The following is a 25,315-nucleotide window of genomic DNA, read 5'->3' on the forward strand; positions in this document are numbered from 1 at the left end:
TGGATACTGGTAAAAGTATTCATTAACTTGTCTGGGAGATAACGAAATAAACACACAAATAAACCAATTCGTGTACTTGGAACACAATTCTACAGCTATTGGACAAGTTTTTGTTCTTGAACACTTTTCATCGATTATTTGGGGGTGCATGGTATCGCAATCTCGAGGATTTCCAGAATTATCAGACATACTGATCGAAAGCTGAATGAGTAACTGAGGTTAGGCATTCAGCAGAGATACAAATCAAATGGATTAAGTAATTATTTCCTCTATTTGATGGTGTAGTTCGAGTAATTTTCGCCCCTTTTTCCTGCATTTTTGGTTGACTTTTTGGGCTAGAATTGGAGAAAATGGATCAAATTTGCAATTTCATAGCAGTTTTGAGTAATACTGATGATATTACACCGGAGGGATAGGGGGTGTAAAGTTACTTTCTGCAGAGCATTCATTGTGTCGGAAGTGACATTTTGACCCCAGTCAGCGCTTAGAAATAACTATTGTTATAATGTAGCGCTTTAAAAATGAAATTATAATAATAATAATAATCAAATCCTCGTAGTCACCCCCCCCCCCCCCCCACACACACACACACACAATTATGGTGAGGAGATTGCCAAATGCGGTCCCCTATGTGCCTATAAAGATTGTAACCAACGGAATGTAACGCAAGGAGCTACAATATGTGGTGTTACAGCAATTTAACATTGAAGTCAATGGGCAAATAATTGCTAGTCTGAGTCCTTATGTCAAATTTGTCTTACTCAGTTATGGCACTTCGTTAAATTCAATTCTATGGAAATTTCCGGAAAGGGTTTGGGAAAACTCTGAGGTATTTGGTTGGAGGTTTATACACTACTGTACATAGCCGAGTGCCAAATCAAATTAGAGTTTCTTGGGATTCCTAGAAGCAATGAAATTCTGTTCATCCTGTTTTCCGCAATTATTTTATATTAAACTTTGAGGCATCTGATTGGAAACTGGTGCATGGTTCCTATTCTTACGCCATTGTGGCCCTTTATTGACTCAAAATCCATGACAAATATTTTGTTTTCTGTGATTACTATAGATTTAAAGGTGATGCACTTTATTTATAGTTGGTGCACTGCTGTATATAGCCGAGTAACAGATCTAGTTCGTGTTTAGTTGGATGCCGACTATTTTTTTAATGAAATACGGTCCTGTTCACTTAGTGACTGGCAATCCCGATTCCTTGGGGAAATCCCCTATTTATCTCACAAATATGGTAAACTAAAGCTTTCAAGGAACCAATCAAGGTTAATCGACTGATAAACACGTACTGATTTGCCTAAGCAGAATATGCCCAGTATCTTATTGATAGGAAGAAAGATACCCATTGATTGCCAGCCGTAATATAGATAGCTATTGATGACTCAATGAAATTTATGATTCGATCTTTCTGAAATATTGATTTTCAATAACTTTCGTATTTATGGCCCTTGTGTTATTTTTATGGTTTTTCTTATCTCATTGAAATATAGCAGCATATAGATTTCCAATGTTCTTCAATATTTACCTTGAAGTTACCAAACTTTGCTTCTGGAATTTACAGCAGGGGCTTCAGTTTTGTTTAGCTCATAACTGTTCGATCTGCTAGCCGGCGTGCTTCGTTGTCTGTCAAACTATGTTTATGAAAATACTGTTTGCATGTGTGTTTTACAAATTTGAAGGACAAGAAAAAATTTTAATGCAAAATATGAAATTAAACGACTTCTATTTTGATTTGCTGTTAAAATTCCACGTGAAAGTCTCTAATTACATAATTGGCTTAACATTTAATATATTTCAGTGAATATTCAGTTTGTGTGTAAGGCCCTGGTGATAAATTTTCAGTGAGTCTCCATTTAAATTAAAGAATTGAATTATACGTCTTTGAGGACATGGTTGACAGTTTAATATGTGATGATTTAGTAGTCGTGTATAAATGGAAACAACTAAATGTAAAATATATTAAAGAGAGGAAGCAAGCCAGACTAGTAGTATGTTCTTAAGAAAATAACACATTGTCCATAGAATTCATGATAAACTGCTTTTGTATTTTATTTTCATTTGTATCCGATATGGCTCTTGATAAGAAAAAAATAACTGATTAGTATATTGGTATTTCTCGCAACTGTGACCACAATTCAGATAATTTTTCCTAGTTTATAATTTATTTGATATTGAGACATATTATGCCGTCGCCCCTGTCCGCCCACAATTTGTGTGTGGACACTCTACAGGTCACAAGTTTTATCCAATTGTGTCGAAACTTCATTGATTATGGCCTCAGTACGAAAAATCATGTTTTTAGCTCGTGGACACACTAGAAGTAACACTTTTCATTCGATTTTGATGAACCCAAGTTTTATAACCCAAAGATCTTGATTCCTGTTTATATTCGCGCATGTCGGATCTCAAGTTTCTGAATCATGGCCCCTGATTGTACTAAAAATGCGTTTTTAGCTTGTGGTCCCACTAGATGTCACATTTATTCGATTTACAAAACCGTTGGTTAATATTACCGTGACACCTTAATGTCGGTTAAATTCGAATTTCGTTAAAATCGGACAACTGCCGGACAAATGGCCGCCCCTCGTACGCAAATAGTGTAAAAAAATAAATATAGTATATCAAGGTTGTGGACCTCTAGAGACAATTTTAAAGAAACTTGAAATGTATGTTAATAACCCAAAGATCTCGGGTTTTTTTCCATATTCGCGCATATTAGACTTTAACTTCCTGGATTATGGCCCTTGATTGTACGAAATATCGTGTTTTGTAGCGTGTGGATTCTCTAGAGGTTGCAATTATTATCCGATTTTAGAAACTGTTTCATTATATCACCATTCCACCATAATGAATGTTGAATTCGAATTTCGGGAAAATTGAAACTAAATTGCCCGACAAAATGGCCGGTCTTTGAACGCAAATGTGTAAAAGTATATAATACGAAGGTTGTGGTCCCTTTAGAGGTCACAATTTTTATCCGATTTTGATGAAACTTAAATTATATCTTTATATCTCAAAGATCTCAGTCCCTTTCGATATTTGCGCATTTTAGACCATGACTTTCTGGATTATGGCCACTGGTTGTACGAAAAAACGCTTTTGTTTTAGCTTGTTCTCTATCCATCTCTTGTAAAATGTGGGCGCATCTTGCCTGACAACCGCTATAGTTTCAAATACCACCACCAAGCTGGAGAAAATGGATATTAATGGAAGAAAACGGCCATCTCAAAATTAAACACATGTCCACCTACAGCATCGTCTTCTGGGCTACAATTAGACGCTTCAGAGGTGATTAAATACTTCATCAGTGTTCCCAATCTATCTTGAGCGTTTTTCTTTCTGTAATGTATCGTGATAAAAAACTTCTGTTGAAAACTAGCTAAGAAGTCAACTCTTTAGATTGATTGCTTAATATCTTTTGATCAACGATCAAAACTCAGAGGTAATAACTATTTAAGTACTTTTGTGAAAATACTTAAAAATCAATACGAATAATTTTAGCCGAATACTAGATATTCTTAAGCATAGATCGAAAGACGCTGGCTCGCTAGACTGGATGTCAGGTGTTCGATCTCTCCATTGGCCGAGAAAGTTCATCCAGATTTTCCGGAGTGGTTCCCCCTTGTCAGTGATGTAGGACGGAGGGCCTGACACATTGGCGTGCACGTAAAAGATCCCTTGACAGTTGGAATTCGATATCAGAGTAGGCCGTAGTGCCGCTGTCCGGGCAAAATTTCCCTCATGGCACACTGTATAACGTATGCCCATCTTCATTAGCCCAGTTCGGAGCAGAACAGTAGGACGTTAAACTCCATTTCTTTTACCAATAACATATCGGCCATAGACAATACATATTCCTGACAATTTCATGAAAATCAATCAGGAATTGAGCTATACTGTTTGGGTGGCATTTAGTAATTGAACACTTTAAGAAACACCAGCGGCTGCCAGGCAGGATACGCCCACATTTTCGAGAGATGGATAGAGAACAAGCTAAAAAGAAGGTGATTTGTCCTGCAATCAGGGGCCATAATTCAGGAAGTTACGGTCTGATATGCGCGAATGTCGACAGGAACCGAGATCTTTGGGTTATAAACTTACATATCAAGTTTCAACAAAATCGGATAAAAAATTGTGACCTCTTTATGGTCCACAACCTTGAAATAGCAGATTTTTACGCTATTTGAGAACAAAGGGCGGCCATTTTGTCTGTCAGTTTTGTGCCGATTTTCACGAAATTCGAACTCAGTCGTCCTTAGGGTGTAACGGTTTTTTAAATCGGATAAAAATTATGACCTCAATAGGGTCAACAAGCTAAAAACGTGATTTTTCGTACAATCAGGGGCCATAATTCAGGAAGTTACGTTCCGATATGCGCGAATATCGAAAGGAACCAAGATCTTTGGGTTATAAACTTACATTTCAAGTTTCATCAAAATAGGATTAAAATTGTGACGTCTATAGGGTCCACAACTTTGATATACCATATTTTTACGCTATTTGAGAACGAGGGGCGGCCATTTTGTCTGTCAGTTTTGGGCCGATTTTCACGAAATTCAAACTCAGCCGTCCTTAGGGTTTAACGGTGATATAATAATACGGTTTTTTAAAATGGATAAAAATTATGACCTCTATAGGGTCCACAAGCTAAAAGCACGATTTTTCGTACAATCAGGGGCCATAATTCAGGAAGTTACGTTCCGATATGCGCGAATATCGAAAGGAACCGAGATCTTTGGGTTATAATCATACATTTCAAGTTTAAACTATATCGGATAAAAATTGTGACCTCTACAGTGTTCACAAGCTAAAAACGTGATTTTTCGTACAATCAGGGGCCATAATCCATGAAGTTACAGTCCGATACATGCCAATATCGAAAGGAACCGGATTGAAATCGGATAAAAATTGTGACCTGTAGACTGTTCACAAACAATTGTGGACGGACGGAAGGACAGGGACGACGACAATATACGTCCACATGAAAATGTGGGCGTATAACAAGAGTTCTATGGATAAACAATTAGTTATTTAATCGGAGCTACATTTCAACAATGATTATAATGTCGTTTTCAAGTGATATCGCAGACAATTACATGTTATATATACAAATTGAATTATTTACAAGGTTATTAGCGAAAAAAAGTCCGAATGGATTAAGAAATATTTAAACATATGTACAGAAGAAAAAAAAACAAAAAAAAACAATTAATGATGGGACGATAACAGTATTAACAAATGCTATAAAAAATATGCAAATAGAGACAAACATAGACATTTTACAGAAATACACACATCGTACTGGACAACACGAATATTTTACAAAACAAACATGAATAGAGACGAACATTTAGACAAATAAACATTGGGTGTATATTTATACAAGTCATTCGTGTCGGTCTGGTCGATTTGTCCGGTTGAATGGCAGGACGGTGCAACTCTTCCTTGAGGCTTGTTGGTTAGTGTGGGGTCTGGTCCATTCTTCCTTCCATTTGATCTTCTTGTCCGGCCGGTATGGTTGTTGATTTCTTTTGTTCGTTCCTTTGTTGTTGATTCGTCCAACCTCGTGGGTTTCCTCCGGATCCTCCGGTTTCCTCCCACTGCTAAAGACCCCTATGCGCAAGAGAATTATTGAAATAAAATTGAACCATGTGTTAGTCCCGAAATGACCTAGTTTGTGTCGAGTTGACGTTAAACCCCATTTCTTTCTCTCTCTCTCTCTCTCTCTCTCTCTCTTCTCTCTCTCTTTCTCTCTCTCTTGTTGGTTCTCTGAAAGAAGAATCCAGCACCTGAAAAGAGAGTATCTGGGCTTATAATATTTTGCTTCGTCTGATAAGGCTTCCGATGGGAGGGGTTTGACTAAGGATAGATAATAAAAAGATAAAAAATAAAAATAATAGATAAAAAAAGATAAATAAATAAGTAAACATTATACTCAATCCACAATATAGGATGATCCCACTTAGTGAACATAGATGTTTGTGGTGGTTGCAAATTTAGCGTTTTTCCGATGTACAAGCTAAATAACAATAATAATGATCTGTTAGAAGCCAAAGAGGTATATTTTATTGACAAATATCGACCAGCTTTAAACGCAAAATTGTAGCAGTTTCATTGCATATAGGCCTGGGGGGGCGTCCGAATGGTTAGCACGGGCGCGCTGTATCATGAGGTCCGTCATTTAGTCAACAGGCGTGGTTTCGATTCGCCTGTTGTACGTGACAAGGAGTAGGGTCGCCTGTTCAACCTCGTGGGTTTTCTCCGGTGCCCCGGTTTCCTCCCACTGGCAAAGACCCCTACGCACAAGCGAAATGGCATAGTTTGGTTCGAGTGGAAGTTAACCCCACTAAAGTGCTACTAATCGACAAATAATGTATTTCTGTTTTCAAAAACTTTATATTTTTGTGTAATACCTAAGAGAAGTTATCTTTAACTTTCCATATATATATGAATTCATCAGTGTTTTCCAGCCAGATATTAAAAAATTCCAACGAATTACTTGATGGTTTACAATCTAGATCACTTGCTTCAATCTCATCTATACAAACGTTTGACTTTTCTACTTTGTACACTAAAATTCCCCATAGTAAATTAAAAACTCGATTAAAAGACATTATTCACAGTGTCTTTTCATCTAAATCGGGAAATGTTAGATATCAATATTTAGTTGTTAATTACAATTCCACATATTTTATTAAGAACCATAGTGATTCTAAAAATAAATTCACCGCCAACAAGATAATTTAGATGTTGGATTTTTTAATTGATAATAAATATCTTTGTTGAATTAGGAGGGGAAATTTATCAGCAAGTGGTAGGTATCCCCATGGGCACCAACTGTGCACCTTTGCTTGATGATTTGTCTTCTATTCCTACGAAGCCGATTACATCCAGGCACTCCTAAAATCAAATACACGATTAGTCAGACATTTTAATGTCACTTATCGATATATCGATGATGTTCTATCACTGAATAATCCAAAATTTAGTGATTATGTAGAATTCATTTATCCTGATGAGCTTGAAATTAAAAACACTACTGACAGTGACAATTACGCTTCCTACTTCCTTCTCGATTTTGACAGTTGCCATAAACTTAGTGTTAAATTGTGCGATAAACGTGATGACTTTGACTTTCCGATTGTTAACTTTCCATTTATTAGTAGTAGCATTCCGATATCACCAGCTTATGGAGTGTTTGTGTCTCAGCCAATTCGTTACGCGAGAGCTTGTTCATTTTATTCTGATTTTTTAAGTAGATCGAGGCATTTGTCATCTAGGCTTCAATTACAGGGATACTTGCGAACTAAACTTATTAAAACCTTTAAAAAGTTTTATGGCCGTCATATTGACTTGATTGGTAAATACTATTATTCTAGATATTTTTTTTTCTAATGATCCTTAGTATTCATTGTGCCTACCACTGTGCAAAGTTTGATTCTTCATTCAAGCAGTGGACATTTTTAGGCTTAGCCGCTAATACACTATTATGTGATCAGAAATTATTAGTACTGAAGTTCTGATTGTAACTACGACAAATAAACACCGTTCTCTTCGGTTGCATCAGTGTTTAGTTACCGGCAGTTGATGTTGTCCAATATCACTTCTATCATCAGTTATATTTCAAGTTTCTTATTTAAGAACCGAAATAAAATTTACTTATGATCTTTCAAATACACTCGCTAGTTCCTTGTTTGTGCCTTTCAGTATGACAGTTGTAGAATTTCAGGGAGGGGTTTGACGAAAAGGTGAGAGTTGTGCTTAGAGTAAATTGGTACTTGCAAGATGGTGAATGCAATTGCACGAAAAACTGTTGTCATATGTAGGCGCTTATTGGGGGGGGGGGGAGATAAAGGGGATTATAAATAAAAGTTGACACATTATTATTGTGGTTACAAAAAGCAAAATGTAATGAGTCTTTGCTAATTTTTTAGTTTTAGCCACAATCAAGATATTTTAATGCGAAGAAAAAATTCATTCGACACCTGCTTTTCAACCGATACAGTGTATGAACTGCAAGTCTATATTTGCCCTTTCGTCTGAAATACTGTGACTTTAACACGAGTGTCCTGATCAGTTATCTCAATCTGGAACTAAATAATCCTGTAATCAAAGTGTTAAACTAGAAGTGAAGGCTTTACATTTTAAAATAGAAATAACTAAATTACTACTGTCTGGTTGTTTTACAACATTAGCTTTAACTCAGCATGGGTTTTATTACATAAAAATACTGACACTTATTCTTTGGCTATTTATGAGGTTCGAATTTTGTGGCTGGTCCAGTGCAGGGGACAGTATACACATTCCTTCCATGGTCACCTGCAACTATCTTATTACTGCTTGGCATTATTATTTCGCGTTTCGTTTTATGGATCTTGTCTATGATTACCTCTGGAAATTCTTAAAATTTTTGTTCCGGACCATACGTAGCAAAGATGTTCGAATAATATATGTAAAATTCGTTGGCATTTATTTAACGAGTTTGAAATTGAATAACAGCGACAGAAAGGGTGGTTATTTGGGCACGCGTTCATTGTAGAAAATTGTTGGAAAAGTTGGACTATACATGTATAAATGCAAGCATTATTATTAATATTAATAGCATATCATGTTGGCTACATTTCCTACACATTTACAAGCTAAAGACAAGAATTCTACTTGACAGCCGTGGGCGCAGAAAAGTAGGACGGACATTAAACCCCTTTTGATTTCAACTTAACCATGTCAAAATAAAATATTTGCTTATGAGACTTTATGAAATCAAATTACCATATTTCTTACTAAACGAATGTAACTTTCTCATAAATCTTTAACTAGGTCTATCAGGAAGTACTATCAGGAAGTAAAGCATTAACCAATGTGCCATTTCGGTATGACTAAAATTCAAAACATTATATGGGTTAATGGCTGTGACAAATATGGGTTAAGCTCTTTAAAAAAATGTTCAGAAAGCAGAATTTGAACTAGGATTTTTAAAATGTATATATGCCTATCCATGTAATTGACCAGATATCTCAGGAAGTAAAGCATTAACCAATCTAGGCCGATCACAGTTACGTTCTAATATATCAGCAGCAATTTACAATGTGGTAGTCTGACGCAAAACCCTATTATCCCACTTCTCAACATCAATTTACCGTAAACCAAATTAATGAAAACTTTTGTCTCTAGAAATTACTATTTTACTGACATTAAACAGACGTGGCGCAGTAAAATCCACTTTGCGTATATTTTAAAAATCTAAAATAGATTCACAAACATGTAGTGTGACTCCCGCTTTTTGTAATTTGTTTATGGTAAATGCTTTACGAAAACCTGAAGTAATTTGGTGTATATCTTTTAGCAACTTTATCATTACACGATCATTATGTTCAAATCGATCAGAGTGACAAGGCAGTCGGTCTTTCTGGTGCTAATTTCGTTCCTTTAAAGATCTGTTTTGTGAGAAATTTATAATAAAACGAAATTCTTTATAAACAGAAACAAGTTACAATACATTGTTAAATCATTTATTCATTCCTATATTGAATTAGAGATCTAATTATCTCAGCCCACTCGTTGTCGCCACCCTTTTCTTCAAGCGTAAAGTACTTAACCGAATCCAAAGCACGTTGCAGGTAACATACTTGTACGACCAGATTGTAGTTCTCAAAATATTGATACAAATTCAACACTTACTGTTTGAACGGATATCTTTGATTATGAACAAACTACTTAACTTTGATTATTATAAACTTACCTGTGTTTGAAATCCCCCCCCCCCCCCCCGTTACATAAAATCCATTGCTCTACAAAATATCCCATCGAGTAAAGAAGTTCTCTCTTGAAAAATTGAAATCCCACAAACTAACTTCGAACAATACCCAAATGGAAGCTGATTACGACACTCTTCGGGAGATATCATTTCGTATAAAGTGGTGACTGCATACCATATCGAAACGATTTTCGGTACTTTTACGACAATTCAAGTTTTGTATAAAAGTAAGCTATAGTCTCTGCTCGGTATTGAGTTTGAGCGTTCACACACATAATTGCCCGTATTACTTTACATGTATTTTGTCACCGTATGTTACATTCTAGTAAAATCCCTGCAAATTTTATAGCTTTAGACTGCCTTTTGTTTTAATTATTTGAATAGAGACTCGAATGGGGGGATTTTCTTTTGAACACACATGCGACACAAAATCAATGACAAATCCTTCACTATGCGAATCATAAAACTTAAACACAATTTCTTTTATTACCCTTTGAAGGTGGGTGTGAGAAATTATAGTACAGACCACAGTCGTCTGGTTGATAACTGGATAATATTCAAAAAATGAAACCATAAGAAGTTTTGAAACATTCTAGGCTGTATTTTATTTCTTTAAAACCCCTTTCAAGTCAAACTTTCAAAAATACAATTGGCTAAAATCACATTTATTTCGAATACGTATGGAATTGACTAAAATGGATTTTAAAATAATATGATTAGGCACCTCGTGTAGTGATTATAAAATGTTCATTGTGTCTTGACTATTTTCACGTCAAGATAACAGAATGAATATTAATTGAAGCGGACCCAATTGTGAATTACAATTCGTATGTTTAATTTTAAATTTTATGGGAAGGTCTAGCTCCTTGAATAGTAAGTGCAGGGGGACATCACTACTTGTAAATGAAAACCGAAAAGACCAACCTGCGGACAAGACAAACTACATAGACATTGCAAGAAATACAGCCTGTGGATAGTTTCCCTTATCACACTACGGTCATACTGTCGAATCTGGAAGTAATGTTGCGACCATTACGAAGTCTTACGGGCTTCTTAGCATTTACCCCCCCCCCCCCAACAATCGGCACTTTGAGGTCTGCCGCAACACGCTTCTGGATGTTATTGAAGCAATTATTATTGGATTGAAGGAATGCTATCAAATTGACAATACACTCGGAAACGTCGGACGTGAACTTCATGTTGCTTGTTAAATTATTTATAATATAAAGAAGATAGAAAGTTTTATTTTATATTTGACATTTTTTACGAGAATCCCAGCAATGGTTTCAATATATATTTCCTATGTAATTGCCTTAATTTCATATTTTTCGGTGCCCAAACTAACTCAAACGATCGAAATGTTTCCAATACATGGATCTGTCAAAGTTAAACCACCACCGCAACAACTTCATTGGTTTTGTGCGACGACAAAAACATTAAACAACCGTTTAATCAAAATTTGTTTATTGTTACATTCACTGTACGTCGGCATTTTGAAATCATGTGATTTTTCTTTGATTTTGTTTTCAGGATGATTTTCAACAACCCGAACTGTTTATTTTAGTATATATATTTGATTTGGTGTAATGTTTGTCACTTATTACTTAATCTATTATTTTTATTATACCAACTTAATAGTATTGTATATTATTTATGTTTCATATTTTGAGTCAAACCAGGTACCGAGTAAAATGTCGCACCAGAATTGTGCTTTCTGATATCCTGTTCCCTCTAAGATCATATAAATTAGACTTGCACAATAGTTTTCAACAGCTAATATTATACCTTTATTTGCAAACGAATTATACCCATTATTTTATGACCATATAGTATACCTAAAATGTCGTTCATTTTACTTGTGGGCGATTATTTCTTTTACAACTACGACTTTTAATTGTTCCTGGCATGTTGCGTCACTAATTCTTGAAAAAAAATTGTTCCTGGCATGTTGCGTCACTGATTCTTGAAAAAAAAAATTATACAGCTTAATCAGTAGTATTTTTATATATAGCATTTAGACAATTCCTTGGTTGGAATAACGATCTATTTTAATGCTAAACTATCTGTCATGTAGATTTTTTTTAATCTTGACTGCCATACAACACAAAGAATTTATAACGCGGAATACATATTCCTGTAACTTTAAACTAAAATACGCATATTTGAGATGATACCACGTAGGTGTTGACCACAATTATAAATTATGTGCTCGATAAAAGTCATTATTTATTTGTCTGGGAACTGAATTACTAGGTTGTCTACAGATCCGATGATTAATGAGGGCTTTTCGAATTAATTAACCAGAATAATTTAATTATCCGTGAATAATTGTATCCTATATTGCAGACGGGTCATTACTAGAAAGGGTAAATTTATTATGGGTTGATTGGGGCGTAGAGGGGGTGGGGGTGCTGGGCAGGTCCCGCTTCCGAATCAAATTCATTGTGTACTAATCAATTTTCAAGCAGAAATTATATTCCCGAAGCGATGGCTCGAGACACCCCCCTGTAGCTATTACTGTACAGAGAACAGATATTTATGTTTTTTGACAGGAGTATTTCTATTTTTATTTTTAAATCAAATCTGGATTTTATTCAGTTTGTTGACACAACAGATACATACCTAACATAACTGTCCGACGCTTTGATCTGGGGTCTTCTCTAAAACTTCCAACACTTGATTAATTATATTAAAGATGGTGAATACACGTACGTTAACATATTTAGAATTCCGATTAATAACACTGCAATCGATTGGCTGTTAATCTGACTGTTAACCAATCATAAACTGGGACAGGAATCATCAGTCAATCCAGCAGTGTTTGAGTGGGATAAGGTATTATCAAACGAAATACTGGAGGAGTATGAGCAGAAAGTGAAATACAAATTTCGAAGAACGAGGTGGCAAATTCCTCCCAAAATTTCAGCTCGCTCAGAGTACATTAAATCGAACCAAGTTTGCCTGGATCCGTGTTTTAATCAATTTGGATTGAGGGTTTTCATTCTCCTTTCAGACTTGTATATCATACCAGTCAACTAACCATACTTTTGGCGTATAACTGTTGCCATTATCCCAGTCGGTGCAGAAAAGTAGGACGTTAAACCCCATTTCATGATAGAGTGGTCAACTATATATTACACCAGTCATCTGCCCATAATGTATGCCCGTCGCCATTAGACCACCAGGACGCTAAACCCCATTTCCTGATAAGTGGTCAATAATACCCGTCACCTGCCCACAGTGGCGTATCTGTGACATCAAGTTAAGTCACCACCTAATTCTCGGTACTTTATATACTTTGATCAGTAAATAAGCCGGTTACCTGTATATTGCTAACGGTACAGTAATGGGAAGATTACAGAATGTGGAATTAAAATAATTAGGTATTCTTAGTTTACTCAATCTGCATGGTTGATTTGATTAATCGCACTATGAACATGAATTATACTATGTTACATATATTTTCTGCAAGTTTGTATTCATGCATGTGTGTTTACTCACCACCCACCTTATGTTAATATGTTTCTTGACAAATTATTTCAGAAGCATTTTTATTAATGGGGCAAGAACAAGAGTTGACGTTTGCTCTAATGACTGAATTTTCAATTGATAAAAAAAAAATTCATGTCTATGAAGGCGATGACGGGTCAGTTGAACAAAAACTGTAACCAACATAAAATGAAAACAAAGCGAAAGCATAAGTATATTTAAGTTCGCTTAGATTGGGAATGTTTGTCTTTATCCTGACGTATGTGTCACCGTGTTTGACTCATACCAATATATTCTTGGCAGCTGATAGCTCACGCCTTGGATTGGAATACACTTATGCACAAATTGCAGGTCTGTAATCACTATTTAGAAACCCGAACCCGTTTTGTTCATTTAGCAATGCCGCTTCATTACCCCAGTTGGAGCAGAACAGTAGGGCGTTAAAGCCTATTTCATTTCATTTCATTTAGCAACGGAAAAACTAACACTTTATAATTGTATTCTTAACACGCATCTTTCTAATCTGAAAAACGATATGAAACACTTTTTCTTTTCATTAATTCACAAAATACATGCCATTTTGTCTATGCAAAGAAAAGTCCACTTTAATAATTTATGAAGAGAATACTCTGCTTGTACGATTTTAATTAATCAACATCGAGTATTTTTTGGATTGTTTAATTCACAATTGCACTTGATAATTGCACGGTTGATGGCTATGTATCTACTCTGCCATAAATGACATGTTGTATAACTGCTCATGAGTGGCGAAAACAGAAGGTAGGCAAGAATGTCGGACCCCCTGAACAAAAAATTCATTAAACGATAAAATATTTACAAAAATTTTGAGCAGTAAATTTCTGAGCGAGGGATGAGAGTGGGGGTGTGTCATGGGGTAGGTTATATAGGGTTGTTATAAGTAGAGTTTGTACGGTGTTTATATTGTCTTTTTATGCGTTGAGGTTTGTTGCTCTTCTATTGCGGCCAGACGACGACCTTAATGAAGACGGCTACGGCCATTACAGGTGGGACAATGATTATATCTATTATTTATACATCATGCACCAATAATCATCTCATCATAGCCATAATAACAATGAGTCATAATAGCCATGTCTATTTATGTCTTTAGTCTTATTTTATACTTCACACTTCGTGATATCTAAATAATAATGATTATAGATACAGAGGCCACAGATCCGTGGAATGCACTTACTGTTTACTACCCAGCGATGTTTCTACTAGGATTCTCGAGTAAATGCGCACCTGAAATATCTTTATTTCCAATAATTCTATGTCCTGAGATTATTCTTTAGTGCTGTTAATAATATAAGAGCGTAGACGGCTTAACAAGGCTACGTGCTTAAAAGCATGTACTCACAATTATTTGAACACCGTGTTTACTCTAATTTCAAATCAGTTATGTTCGGCGAGGAGTCTCAATCGAACGGCAATCTTTAGCGTCTGGTTATTCCAGTCTACACCGATATTATTTATTGTGCATGCTCTCCAGATAAGAATTTGACGTCACCGTTTGACATGACTTGTGGAATATGTCTAGCCTAGTTACAAATTGCGCTGAAACGCATTATGGTACACGATTCGTGTACCAATGGTAAACTGTTTATTTTGTCTTAAATATTGGATATCAGAACCTCATCTTTTCCCGGTAAGATTACAACATCAATGTTGATTTAAATTGACAAATAATTCGTATTTTCAATATCGATGTTGATTTAAATTGATAAATAATTCGTGTTTTCAATATCGAAGACTTTGGATGATATTGAGTTAGAGACCTAGCTACTTTAATTTCATGTGTTAAGAATTGAAGTGCGCACAATGTCATCTCGGGATCCGCTACTACTGCAGGTATACACAATGTTTCTGTCGGATCATCTATTTACCGTAACGTCGAATTTTCAACTTGATAGTGACATTTAAATGTTGTACAGATCATATTTTGTGGTCTTAAATCACTAAAACCCGTACATGACGTAAAAATATAAACATATCCATTACTATCAACAAAGATGTTCATCCAATTGAAAAAGTACTGCATGTATCAAGTTATTGGCCTGACCAATAACAATTTGTAACATTACAATAGTTCTTTAAACTGGGATTGTTTATTCGTGGTTATAAAGATATGGATCCTGTAAATAGTATGTTATGCGAAAGCCTCATAACCACACTACATTTACCCTCAGTAGTAAATATCCAGTCTAACAAGCTGTTACCGTGCAAAATACGCCCACATTTTGGAAGAGATGGACAGAGAACAAGCGATTCATGTACAATAAGGGGACATAACCCAGGGGGTTACGGTCAGATATGCGTCCATATCAAAAGGGACTGAGATATAAACATTTTCTAAGTACAATCAGGGGTTATAATCCATGAAGTTACATGGCAATATCGACAGGAACCTAGATCTTTCGGAGATTCGAAAACTGTGACCTGTGGTGTGTCCACAAACAAATTGTGGACGGACAGGGGCGACGACAATATACGTCCACATGACATGTGGGCGTATAAAAATCATTGTTCCTTTAAGATGTCTATTGCTAATAGTTTCTGAGAATATAACGCCATTACAAACTAACAATAACATGTTTCTGGCATATTATGGCGTGAAAGAGTCTATATTTAAACACCATTGTTCCTGTTATTCTCTCAGAGGTAGCGTGTATCGTGTGTCTAGAAATGTGCTATTGAAGTATACCTTCAAGGATTTCCCGTCAAAGGTATTTTGTCAAATCTAAGCCAAACACTGATGATGTGTTGATGAGACTTGATCGGGCTTCCTTTTATATATTCATTGTATGTCATTGTCAAGACAGGGGTTCGCTAAATCTGACAATTGTGTTAAGAAACTATTTCTTGTAAACCAAACATGTTGCTGGATAACAACAGTGCTACTGTTTATGTATTGTCTTTCAAGCCTATTACATATCGGCGGTTTCGTCCAAAAGGTTTTAGGTCTACAACACAATGTCATGTTTACCCCTAGATCAATTTGGAAAGGCAAGTCTTAAGTTTGTAATCTGTGCATATGCCTGGGAGCGCACCCCTAACCCTCCCAAACTTAATAAGAGTTAAAATTCAATGTCCATCCACAATTTTCTTGCAAACTTGTCATACTTAACACTAAGAAACAGAAAGCTTGGCTTAAGAGCATAAAATCTTGTTCTAAAGCTACTTAAGAGCTTAATTATCACTAATTAGTGACCGTAATTCAGATTTAAAGTCCAGAACTGAAACAAAGCCCAAAAGTCAGCTAACCAAGTCAGGAAACCAAAATATCACTTAAGAGCGACAAAAGTTAAACAAACTTTGTTTAAGACTGGTTCAAAGGCAGGCCCGTAGCTCCCATTAGGGGAATTTGCCCATTGGGGAAAAATCGGCGCCACATAAAGTCGAGTGACATTGGTTCGGCGCCCACCCAATGTCACTCGGTTTTATGGGCGTCTCGCCAATTATGTTATATATGAGGCGCCCCCCCCCCAACCAAATGGTGAGGAGTCTAATAAGGAATCACATGATTAACGCCATAACTGGATTTATGAGGCGCCCGAAACGGCATATTCTGTGGGGTGCTTTATCTCTGAGGGGCGCCCGGAATGACATGATTGGTGCTGCGCCTTATAATGACAACATATGATTGCCGGGCCGCACATAATGCATAATGTCGAGTAAGATTGGTTGAGCGCCCACGACTTGATTAATGGGGTGCCCAAAACGGCATGATTGGTGATATGCCTCATCCCTCACCCATAGTATAATTAGCGGGGCGCCCATAATGCCGAATGAGAATGGTTAGGCGCCCACGAATGAAATGGGAGCCCAAAACGGCGTGATTGGAGCCTCTTGAAGGGCTTGTATTATATTCGTCCGTTATACAGCGCAGCCCTGCATGATCACGGTTAGACGATTCATTTTATCTTGCGGTTATTGACTTGACGTCGCTTCGTATTGCCCAGCTAGTATCATAGGTCAGCAGGGGATAATTAATGACATCTGTTAAAAGGTTGCCATTCGAATTATAAATGAAAAATTAATGATACTACATGGTCGATGCTGGTGAACCTCACCAGTTTTTAATATTTCACTGGCATCCTTCGTGTTTTGCGTCAATATACGTCCACATGAAAATGTGGGCGTATAAAAATGCTGTGATAAATCTAATGTGTATGTTTTTAGCTACTTTGCTTATTAGTGCCTGTAACGTCTCAAAAGTGTAGCACACAGCCCGCTGCATGTGTTCTGGACACGCACGGGTCATAGGGTTTAGTAGCTTGCAGACCGGCTGCAAGAAACCGAGTGAAAGGTTTGTACATAGTACTTGTCACAGGTCTGTACAGCTTGTCTGCGATCTTCTACGTTGCCGTGTACACCCAAGTGACGCGACCCCTCTGCCTTGTTGTCGTTCAACTTAAGCATGTTTGATGTCATCCGCGACTTGGCTTGTTTGGTGCATAGTGAGGTCCTTTGGAAGAAATCAGAGTAATGAAATCGCGGAAATGCGTCAATAACCCGAGTGTCATCATCATACTAGTGATGTAAAAGGTCATGTTAATCGATTGGCTGGTATAAAGAACAAAATGTACCGGGCATAATACATATCCTTGTGGTAATCCACAGATTAGGAATGTTCGCTCTGGTAGTTCTCTACCAATTAGAACAGCCTGGTTTAGTGGATCCATATATCAATATTCTTTATATGCAAAGATATCGGCCATGAACTCCCCCAAAGGCTACAATTCACAGGGTTCCCGCGGTCCTTGAAAATCCTTGAATATCCTTAAATTTAAAATTTCATTTTCAAGGTCTTGAATTTCGCGGAAATAGGAAAATTCCTTGAATTTCAGTTGAGATCCTTAATTTTGTTTAAAATTGGTAATAATAGTAAGTTGATATGAAAATCCCGTTTAGATTAGAAGTTATGCTAGTTATACAAAACAATAACTCTGACGTATACCTGTCAATCAACTGATCTAAATAAACAGTTGTGTTTTGTCAACAAGATAAGCCAATGACATTTACCGTTAGGCAACCAAATACTCTCACGTGACCAAAAGAAAGAGGATGCTAAGTCAACAGTAGATTCAAAACGAAAATATATTGGAGATGAACTTACTGACTGTAAAAAGAAAAAGAAATGCCTCGAAAATGACATTATTACGCTGGAAGCTTCGGCGGACGAGAAGGCAGATAATGCGGAAAAAAGCCGTGACATCAAGAAACTTTTAATTGAGTCGAACGCCCTTCGCAGGGCAGCAAGAGCCAAAAAGACCGAAATTACGGAAATAGACGAACAAATAGCTAAACTTGAAAAACAATAATAAACGTATTAATAATCGGCAAATTAACGTCAATAAACTGTTCTACTTTTTATTCGTACTTTAGTTTAATCAGGGAATTTTCCGGTGTGCCGAAAGTCGATCTGTTATATTAAAAAAACAGTTTATGTCTTCAATTCCATTTAAATAGGAGATTATAACGATAGTTGGTAATGTTTTGGTTATTTTTAAGATGAAAAATTGTAACTTTAGGCTAAAAAATGTCCTTGAAAATCCTTGAATTTGACGTATATTTATCCTTGAAAAAATGTTTGACGAAGCCGCGGGAACCCTGAATTCATAACGCTGCTGCATGGTGAGTATGTGTATGTTTCCTGGCAACGATATGTTTTACACGCAACATCCGTGTTTCTAGCAAACAGCTATGTGTGGGATGAGATTCTTTATGTGCAGGAAGGCTACTGTGGCCAGGATGGTGAACTCGCAACTAGTCAAAGGACCGACAAGGAAAGTGACTAGAGTCGTTTGGTCTGAACGGAAACTCAAATTGGTAGTGTACAGCAAATATTCCCCGAAAGTTATACATGCCGCTCTACGCGGGCAAAAGTTTCGCGTAACCATTTCTTTTCTTATGTGCCACGTTGTCATTGTCGATAACGAAGAAGGTCTGTAAAACGTGAGATTATTTTAAAACTCCAAAATCCCATGACAATTTGACAACTAGGCGTTCAAATTGTTCAGACTTTGATTAAAGATGTCACGGTTAAACAGCAGTTCTTTTTATCTATATCTACACCATGTGAAGACATTCCTTCGTTGTGAGGGTATTAATATTGCTAGGTAAGGTATTTTGAAATAACACGCAATCCCTCGACAATTGGACAACAAGACTTTTCAAATAAAGACTAAGATTAAAGATGCCACAGTTATCCATCACTTCTACTTAACGCTATTACGATATTTCTTCAATACCTTGATTGGATTAGAACAGCTAATTACTCGGTATCTTGGAAATATTCCAAATGCGTGTTTTGACAAATCTGAGAATTTAAAACATGACTTGAGAGACCCTAACTAAACTAATGTTTATGATGCAATTTCACATATTCATATATGCAAATATTGAACATGCGTCGGTGCCACACCGCTGACCGGGACTTAAGTTGCAAGAAAACTGAGCATCATCACCATACCATATTTTTTTTATTATTAAAATGGTTTGATCATGCGAATTGTTGTAGTTCAATGATTGAAGATTTACACTTCATACAGTATATCACCCGACTTCGCAAGCTCTTTCACTTATTCTTTTATTAAAGATTAGATACTACGTACAATCACCTCTTTGGTGAGTTAGCATTATTTTATAACAGTCGTTCTAAAAGAGGAGGCTACATTAATATCAACAGTGCAGGAGTAAATGTATTCGCCGCTATGGTATAGATTTTTAGATATACGACTATCGCGCTCGGTGAATAGCGTGGTTTTGACAGTAGCTAGATTAGAACCGGATGCCGTTTGGTTACCAGGGTGACATTTTCAGGTTTACTACAATAAGATGAATTAGTTGCTCGGAATTATGACTTCGTCTGTTTTACAACTTGTTGGGTTGTGACAAAAGCTAAACGCCAAGTCACAATTCATGTATGATACTTGACGCGCCGCGATGTAGTGAGTGTTGTGTTTCATAGCCCCGAAGAAATGACTTCTATATCAGGAAATTAGCCCGGATATATGCAGTGTATACCGTTCAAAAGTACATTTTTATATAAATGAAGTTAGAAATGGTACTAAGTTTTCAAGAAATGGATGTTCAAATGTATATTTATATATTATTCTAATACAACTGGGTTGTGCATTTGTACGTGGATGTTTTTTCGCTGAAAATTAATGAGAACCAAACCAGGAAAGGTTTTCGACATCAAGTTGTTTTAAAGGATTAAAAGAAACTTTTTAAAGTCACGTCAGCGATAAAAGAAAAGATTCAGAATAAAGAGAAAAAGTAACTATGAATAGCGCCTATGGGGAAGTGGGCCACCGCTTCCATATAAACAAACTTTGTAATCTAAGATAAGAGCGTCTGTTCAGTATAAACTAAAACAGCATACACATGTAAACAATTGTATACACAGACAGGCCGTGGGCTAACTTAAATCATAAAAGAGAAAGTGTTTCTTCAGATATTAACAATGAACGTGCTAACGGAAATTAATGGTAATACGCTGGCTTTAATCAGTATGGCGATATTAGGTAAGTCTTTTGTTACTGATGGTTGAATCGGGCTACGGCCTCCGATTTAAACATCCCGTGTTTCAAGTCCACATGGGCAAAACAGATCTGGATTTGTCACGCCCGATTTCCCGTGTACATATTGGAATTAGATGCTGCACAGTTAAGTTCATTAAATAAAACTAGATGTAATTATTTGTTAATCTCGAAATTGCTTAGTAACGTGTCAACAATACATCAAACGTTAGATCAACATCTGCGAGATAAAAACAGCAGGACCTCCCGTGTACAGTTAACTTCATTAAATAAAACTACATGAATTGTTTGTTAATCTCGAAATTGCTTAGTAACGTGTCAACAATACATCAAAGGGGTAAGCAAATTTAGATGAAAGATCGGACATGAAGACGATTATGTCGTAGTACGTTGGTGTTTTAACGTCCGCTTCAACTGGAGTGATATCGCAGACAAAAAGACGATTACACTTCATTCGATTTCACTGTAGACAATACCGCCTGACTGCTGTTCAAGTCAGCCAAATTTGGGATTTGTATAAACCCCGCAATCCATAAACTATCTGTGGACAAGACGGTATAAGCAATGAATATTTTCTGTTTTGACTTTGGGTATCTTTACAGAAAATATTATATGGAATCGCTTGATTATAGAATTTAACGCAAAAAAATATATTTTTCGTAATAATATTTTAATAACTTGGATGTACTTGACCATTGGCTTCTGTTAGATAGCTTAAGACATCGTGCGTGCATCGGATGGATGTTACGAATGCGACATTATGCAGAGTCGTCTAAGAATACCCAAAGGGTGCATTAATCGAAGAATTGCACCAAAGATAAGATTTAGAGACGTTTGCTGTCGATTTAGATATTAACAAGGTCGACATTTTGGTTGTAAATGTCTTACTGACAGCAGATTTTTAGAGCTTACTTGGGGAGCATTTGTGTTTTAAACTTGGTCATATGGCATTAAAATAGTATTGTATTCACTTGATGTCCTCAATGAGGGCAATACGTAAGAAATGTGCGAGTTTTTTCTGCACTGAAATTATGACATATCAAAATTGGTTTTAGTACAGCATGACCAATCACATACGTGATATAGGCATTATGTCTGGGGGATTGCTTTTATATACTCCCCATTTACGAAAGGTTAGCTCCACAAAACCGCATCATACTGTATATAATCTACACAATTTCGGTGAAACTTTCCTTCATCTGCACAAACCATTAATGTGTAGATAGTATGTGATTTGAAAACATGTCCAGTGGCTATGTAGAGCTACAATATAGGGTTTGTTATATACGTCTCGAAATAAAATCAAGAACCCTGTCACTTGGACTACTGGAATATAGGATACCGGCATTACATTCTTCTTGAATTTGCTTATTGACAAACAACACAACGTAATGTGGAATTACACAATAAATCTTCAAAACATAATCTATTTCACTGCCTGACACGTCCGCGTTCAACTGTATACGTTCTTTCCACCAAGGGTGACATCGTAGATAAGTGTTTCCTAAGAAACTTGCCAGAGGAAGCCACAAAATGGGCTTGATCCAGCTTATTTGGATAAGACACGGCTTCTTTGTAGGGAAGCGTCCAAGGTATATTTTATCCAAAAGAGAGGCCCCGGGTGCCAGAAAAGAAAGAATAACGAGTGTGCGCAGTTTGGCCCGCTTTGCCATAATGCTACGATCTTAGATGTGGTAGGTAAATTTAGGTTTGACTGTCAACAAGGCACTCGGGCCCGACCTACATGTAGGTTCAGGGATGTGGTAGGTAAATTTAGGTTTGACTGTCAGCCGTTTTACGTATTCTACTCCAACAGTTTCACGTGGACGTATATGTAATCCGATTTTGACGAAACTTCCGATATTGGCTTAAATCCCAAAGAATGTGGTCCCTTTCGATATTGGCAGGCATCGGATCGTTGTATTATTGTCCCTAATATTACGGCAAATAATCCCCCTTTTTTTTTAGCTTATTCTCTTCCAAATATGAGATTATAGAAGTCACAATGTTTATCCGATTTTAATGAAACTTAAAATATACACAGCAAAAACAGTTAAGCACCTCTCAAATCCTCATGATGGCGATAAAATAAGGTGTTACTTGTTGGAAAATGTCTTTCACGAACGCAGCCACATGCACGTAAATCCCACCACACCAAAGTTTCAAACAACCGCAAGCATTGGATATTCAAGGATCGGTATCGACTTCATTATCACTTTTTTGCACTTCTGATTGACAATGGCACGAAGGAGAATTTCCGATGCATTGTGATGACATATCATTGGACTTCATCAGGCATGACTTTCTTACAAGGAAATTACAAGAACCCAGTTTCACCACACCGTAATAAGCCGTCTGGTGAGGAAGCATGCGCAAACAAATGATGTATAGGACCTTCCCCGTTTTGGAAGACCAAAAGCTCCCACGCCCCAGGAGGATAGAGCTCTGTTACGGCCTGTTAGACGCCAGACGTTTGGTTCAAGCACCCTTCTGAAACAGGCCTTGTAACCCCATCGCCGTTTGGGCAACCAGACTCTGAGAAACCACCTTAAAGCTGCTAGATTAAGAGTCATAAGGGTCATCAGGCGTCCACAGCTCACAAATCACCACAAGCGTCAGTGTAGGTTATGGTGTGAGCACAGGCAGAGGTGGAACCTATGATCACGGAGGAGAATACACTGGAGCGACGAAGGTCGTTTTCTCCTGCATGCTGTTGATGGGAGATCCCGTGTATGGAGGACTAGGAATATATGTCTTGCCCCCAGGAACATTTTACCAAGAGACTGGATTTGGTGGCTATACAAGGTTCACAAACTTGCCACAAGATCCTTGTTCATGGACGACAATGCACGACCTCATCGTTCATGTGCTGTAAACCAACATCTATTCCATGGCCAGCAATGTCTCCTGATTTGAACCTAATCAAACATGGTTGGGACATCATGGACCGTCGGGTACAACGAAGGAAACCTCCTCCACAAAACCTGAGGGAACCTGGGGGCAGCTCTCCACGAGGAGTGGCAGTGGATACCGATGAAACAATTAAGGAACCTGGTTAGGGGTATGCCAAGAAGAGTGGCTGCAGTTATTCAGACACGTGGTCGCAGCACACGCTACTGATGTTTTGTGATTCCTGGGACATTGATCCACTTTATTTAAGCTGCTTTTACCGGGTGGCACACACCAAGATCTTGAACTAGCAATACTTAAACATCAATGTCTTTTGGATGAAATTCCATTTCAATTTCACCCTGTGTTTTAATGCACTTTTAGTGCTCATACCGTTACAAAACTTCACTTCTTTTAATTAAAATTTGTTTTTGCACAACGGAAATAATATTCGAAGAGAAATAGAAAGACATGGAACTATCTGCCGGCAATTAAACCGATGTGCGGTATGATTTGTTGATAATAAATTTGGGTATTCATACCTATTCAATGATTTTTTTTAACATGCATTGGTTACACCCCTACTTAAGAAACCTTCGATGGATAAGGAAATATTCAAAAACTATCGTCCTGTATCCAATTTACCATTCATTTCAAAGATATTGGAAAAAGCTGCAAACACTCGGTTGAACGATCATTTGATTCGGCACTCACTGTTAGATCATTATTAGTCAGCTTACAGACAAGGCCATTCAACCAAGACAGCTCTTCTCAAGGTCGTGGATGATATCAGACATATTGTCGACAGAGGTAACTGTTGTTCCTTAGTAATGTTGGATCTTTCAGCCGATTTCGACACGATTGATCCATTGGTGCTCCTAAAGAAACTTCACGTAGAGTTTGGCATTACAGACGGTGTCCTTGCATGGTTTGAATCTTACCTTCTCAGTCGTAGTCAGTCGGTACAAATTACAAACACCAACTCAGATTCTCTTAATCTTTCTAATGGAGTTCACCGAGGTTCTGTGCTGGGACCAGTGCTATTTGTACTTTACACAGTGTCGCCAATATACTTAAAAACCACCAGCTTATGTACCACTCTTATGCTGATGATACACCAATTGTTGACAGCTAGAATTCCACAGATCATCAGGATTCATTTAACAGAATCGCATTATGTACAAAAGATATCAAATCATGGATGACCAATAATATGCCCAAACTCAATGATCATAAAACAGAGGTCATGGTTATTGGTACCAAACAACAGCTTTCTAATAAATCAGCATCTACCATCCACATCGCTGACTCTCAAATAAATATTGTTAACTCGGTTAAGGATCTTGGTGTCCATCTTGATTCTGAGTTTAGTATGGAAAACAATGCCAATCAGTTGTGTAAAGTCTGCTACTTCCATCTCCGGTCTATCCGACAAATTCGACATCTTATTACAAAGGATGCTGCGCATACTTTAGTCAGATCATTAGTTTCTTCACGACTTGACTACTGTAACAGTTTACTCTATGGTATAAATGAGAACCTGATAAACAAACTTTAAATTGTGCAAAACACTGCAGCCAGGATCGTCTGCAGATCTGACAGAAAC

At 37.0% G+C, this 25,315-nt stretch overlaps 1 long non-coding RNA gene across 1 annotated transcript in view; it reads left to right on the top strand.

Moving 5' to 3' along the window:
• Positions 1-19,955: 19,955 nt before the first annotated feature.
• The window catches only part of LOC126828742 (uncharacterized), a 46,603-nt gene continuing 41,243 nt past the window's right edge, over positions 19,956-25,315 (top strand). Inside the window, exon 1 of the long non-coding RNA XR_007683219.2 lies at positions 19,956-20,805. This is a non-coding gene — a long non-coding RNA (uncharacterized LOC126828742). The remainder of the gene's footprint in view (positions 20,806-25,315) is intronic.

The sequence above is a fragment of the Patella vulgata genome, chromosome 7 (assembly GCF_932274485.2).
Source record: "Patella vulgata chromosome 7, xgPatVulg1.2, whole genome shotgun sequence".
Lineage (NCBI taxonomy): Eukaryota > Metazoa > Mollusca > Gastropoda > Patellidae > Patella > Patella vulgata.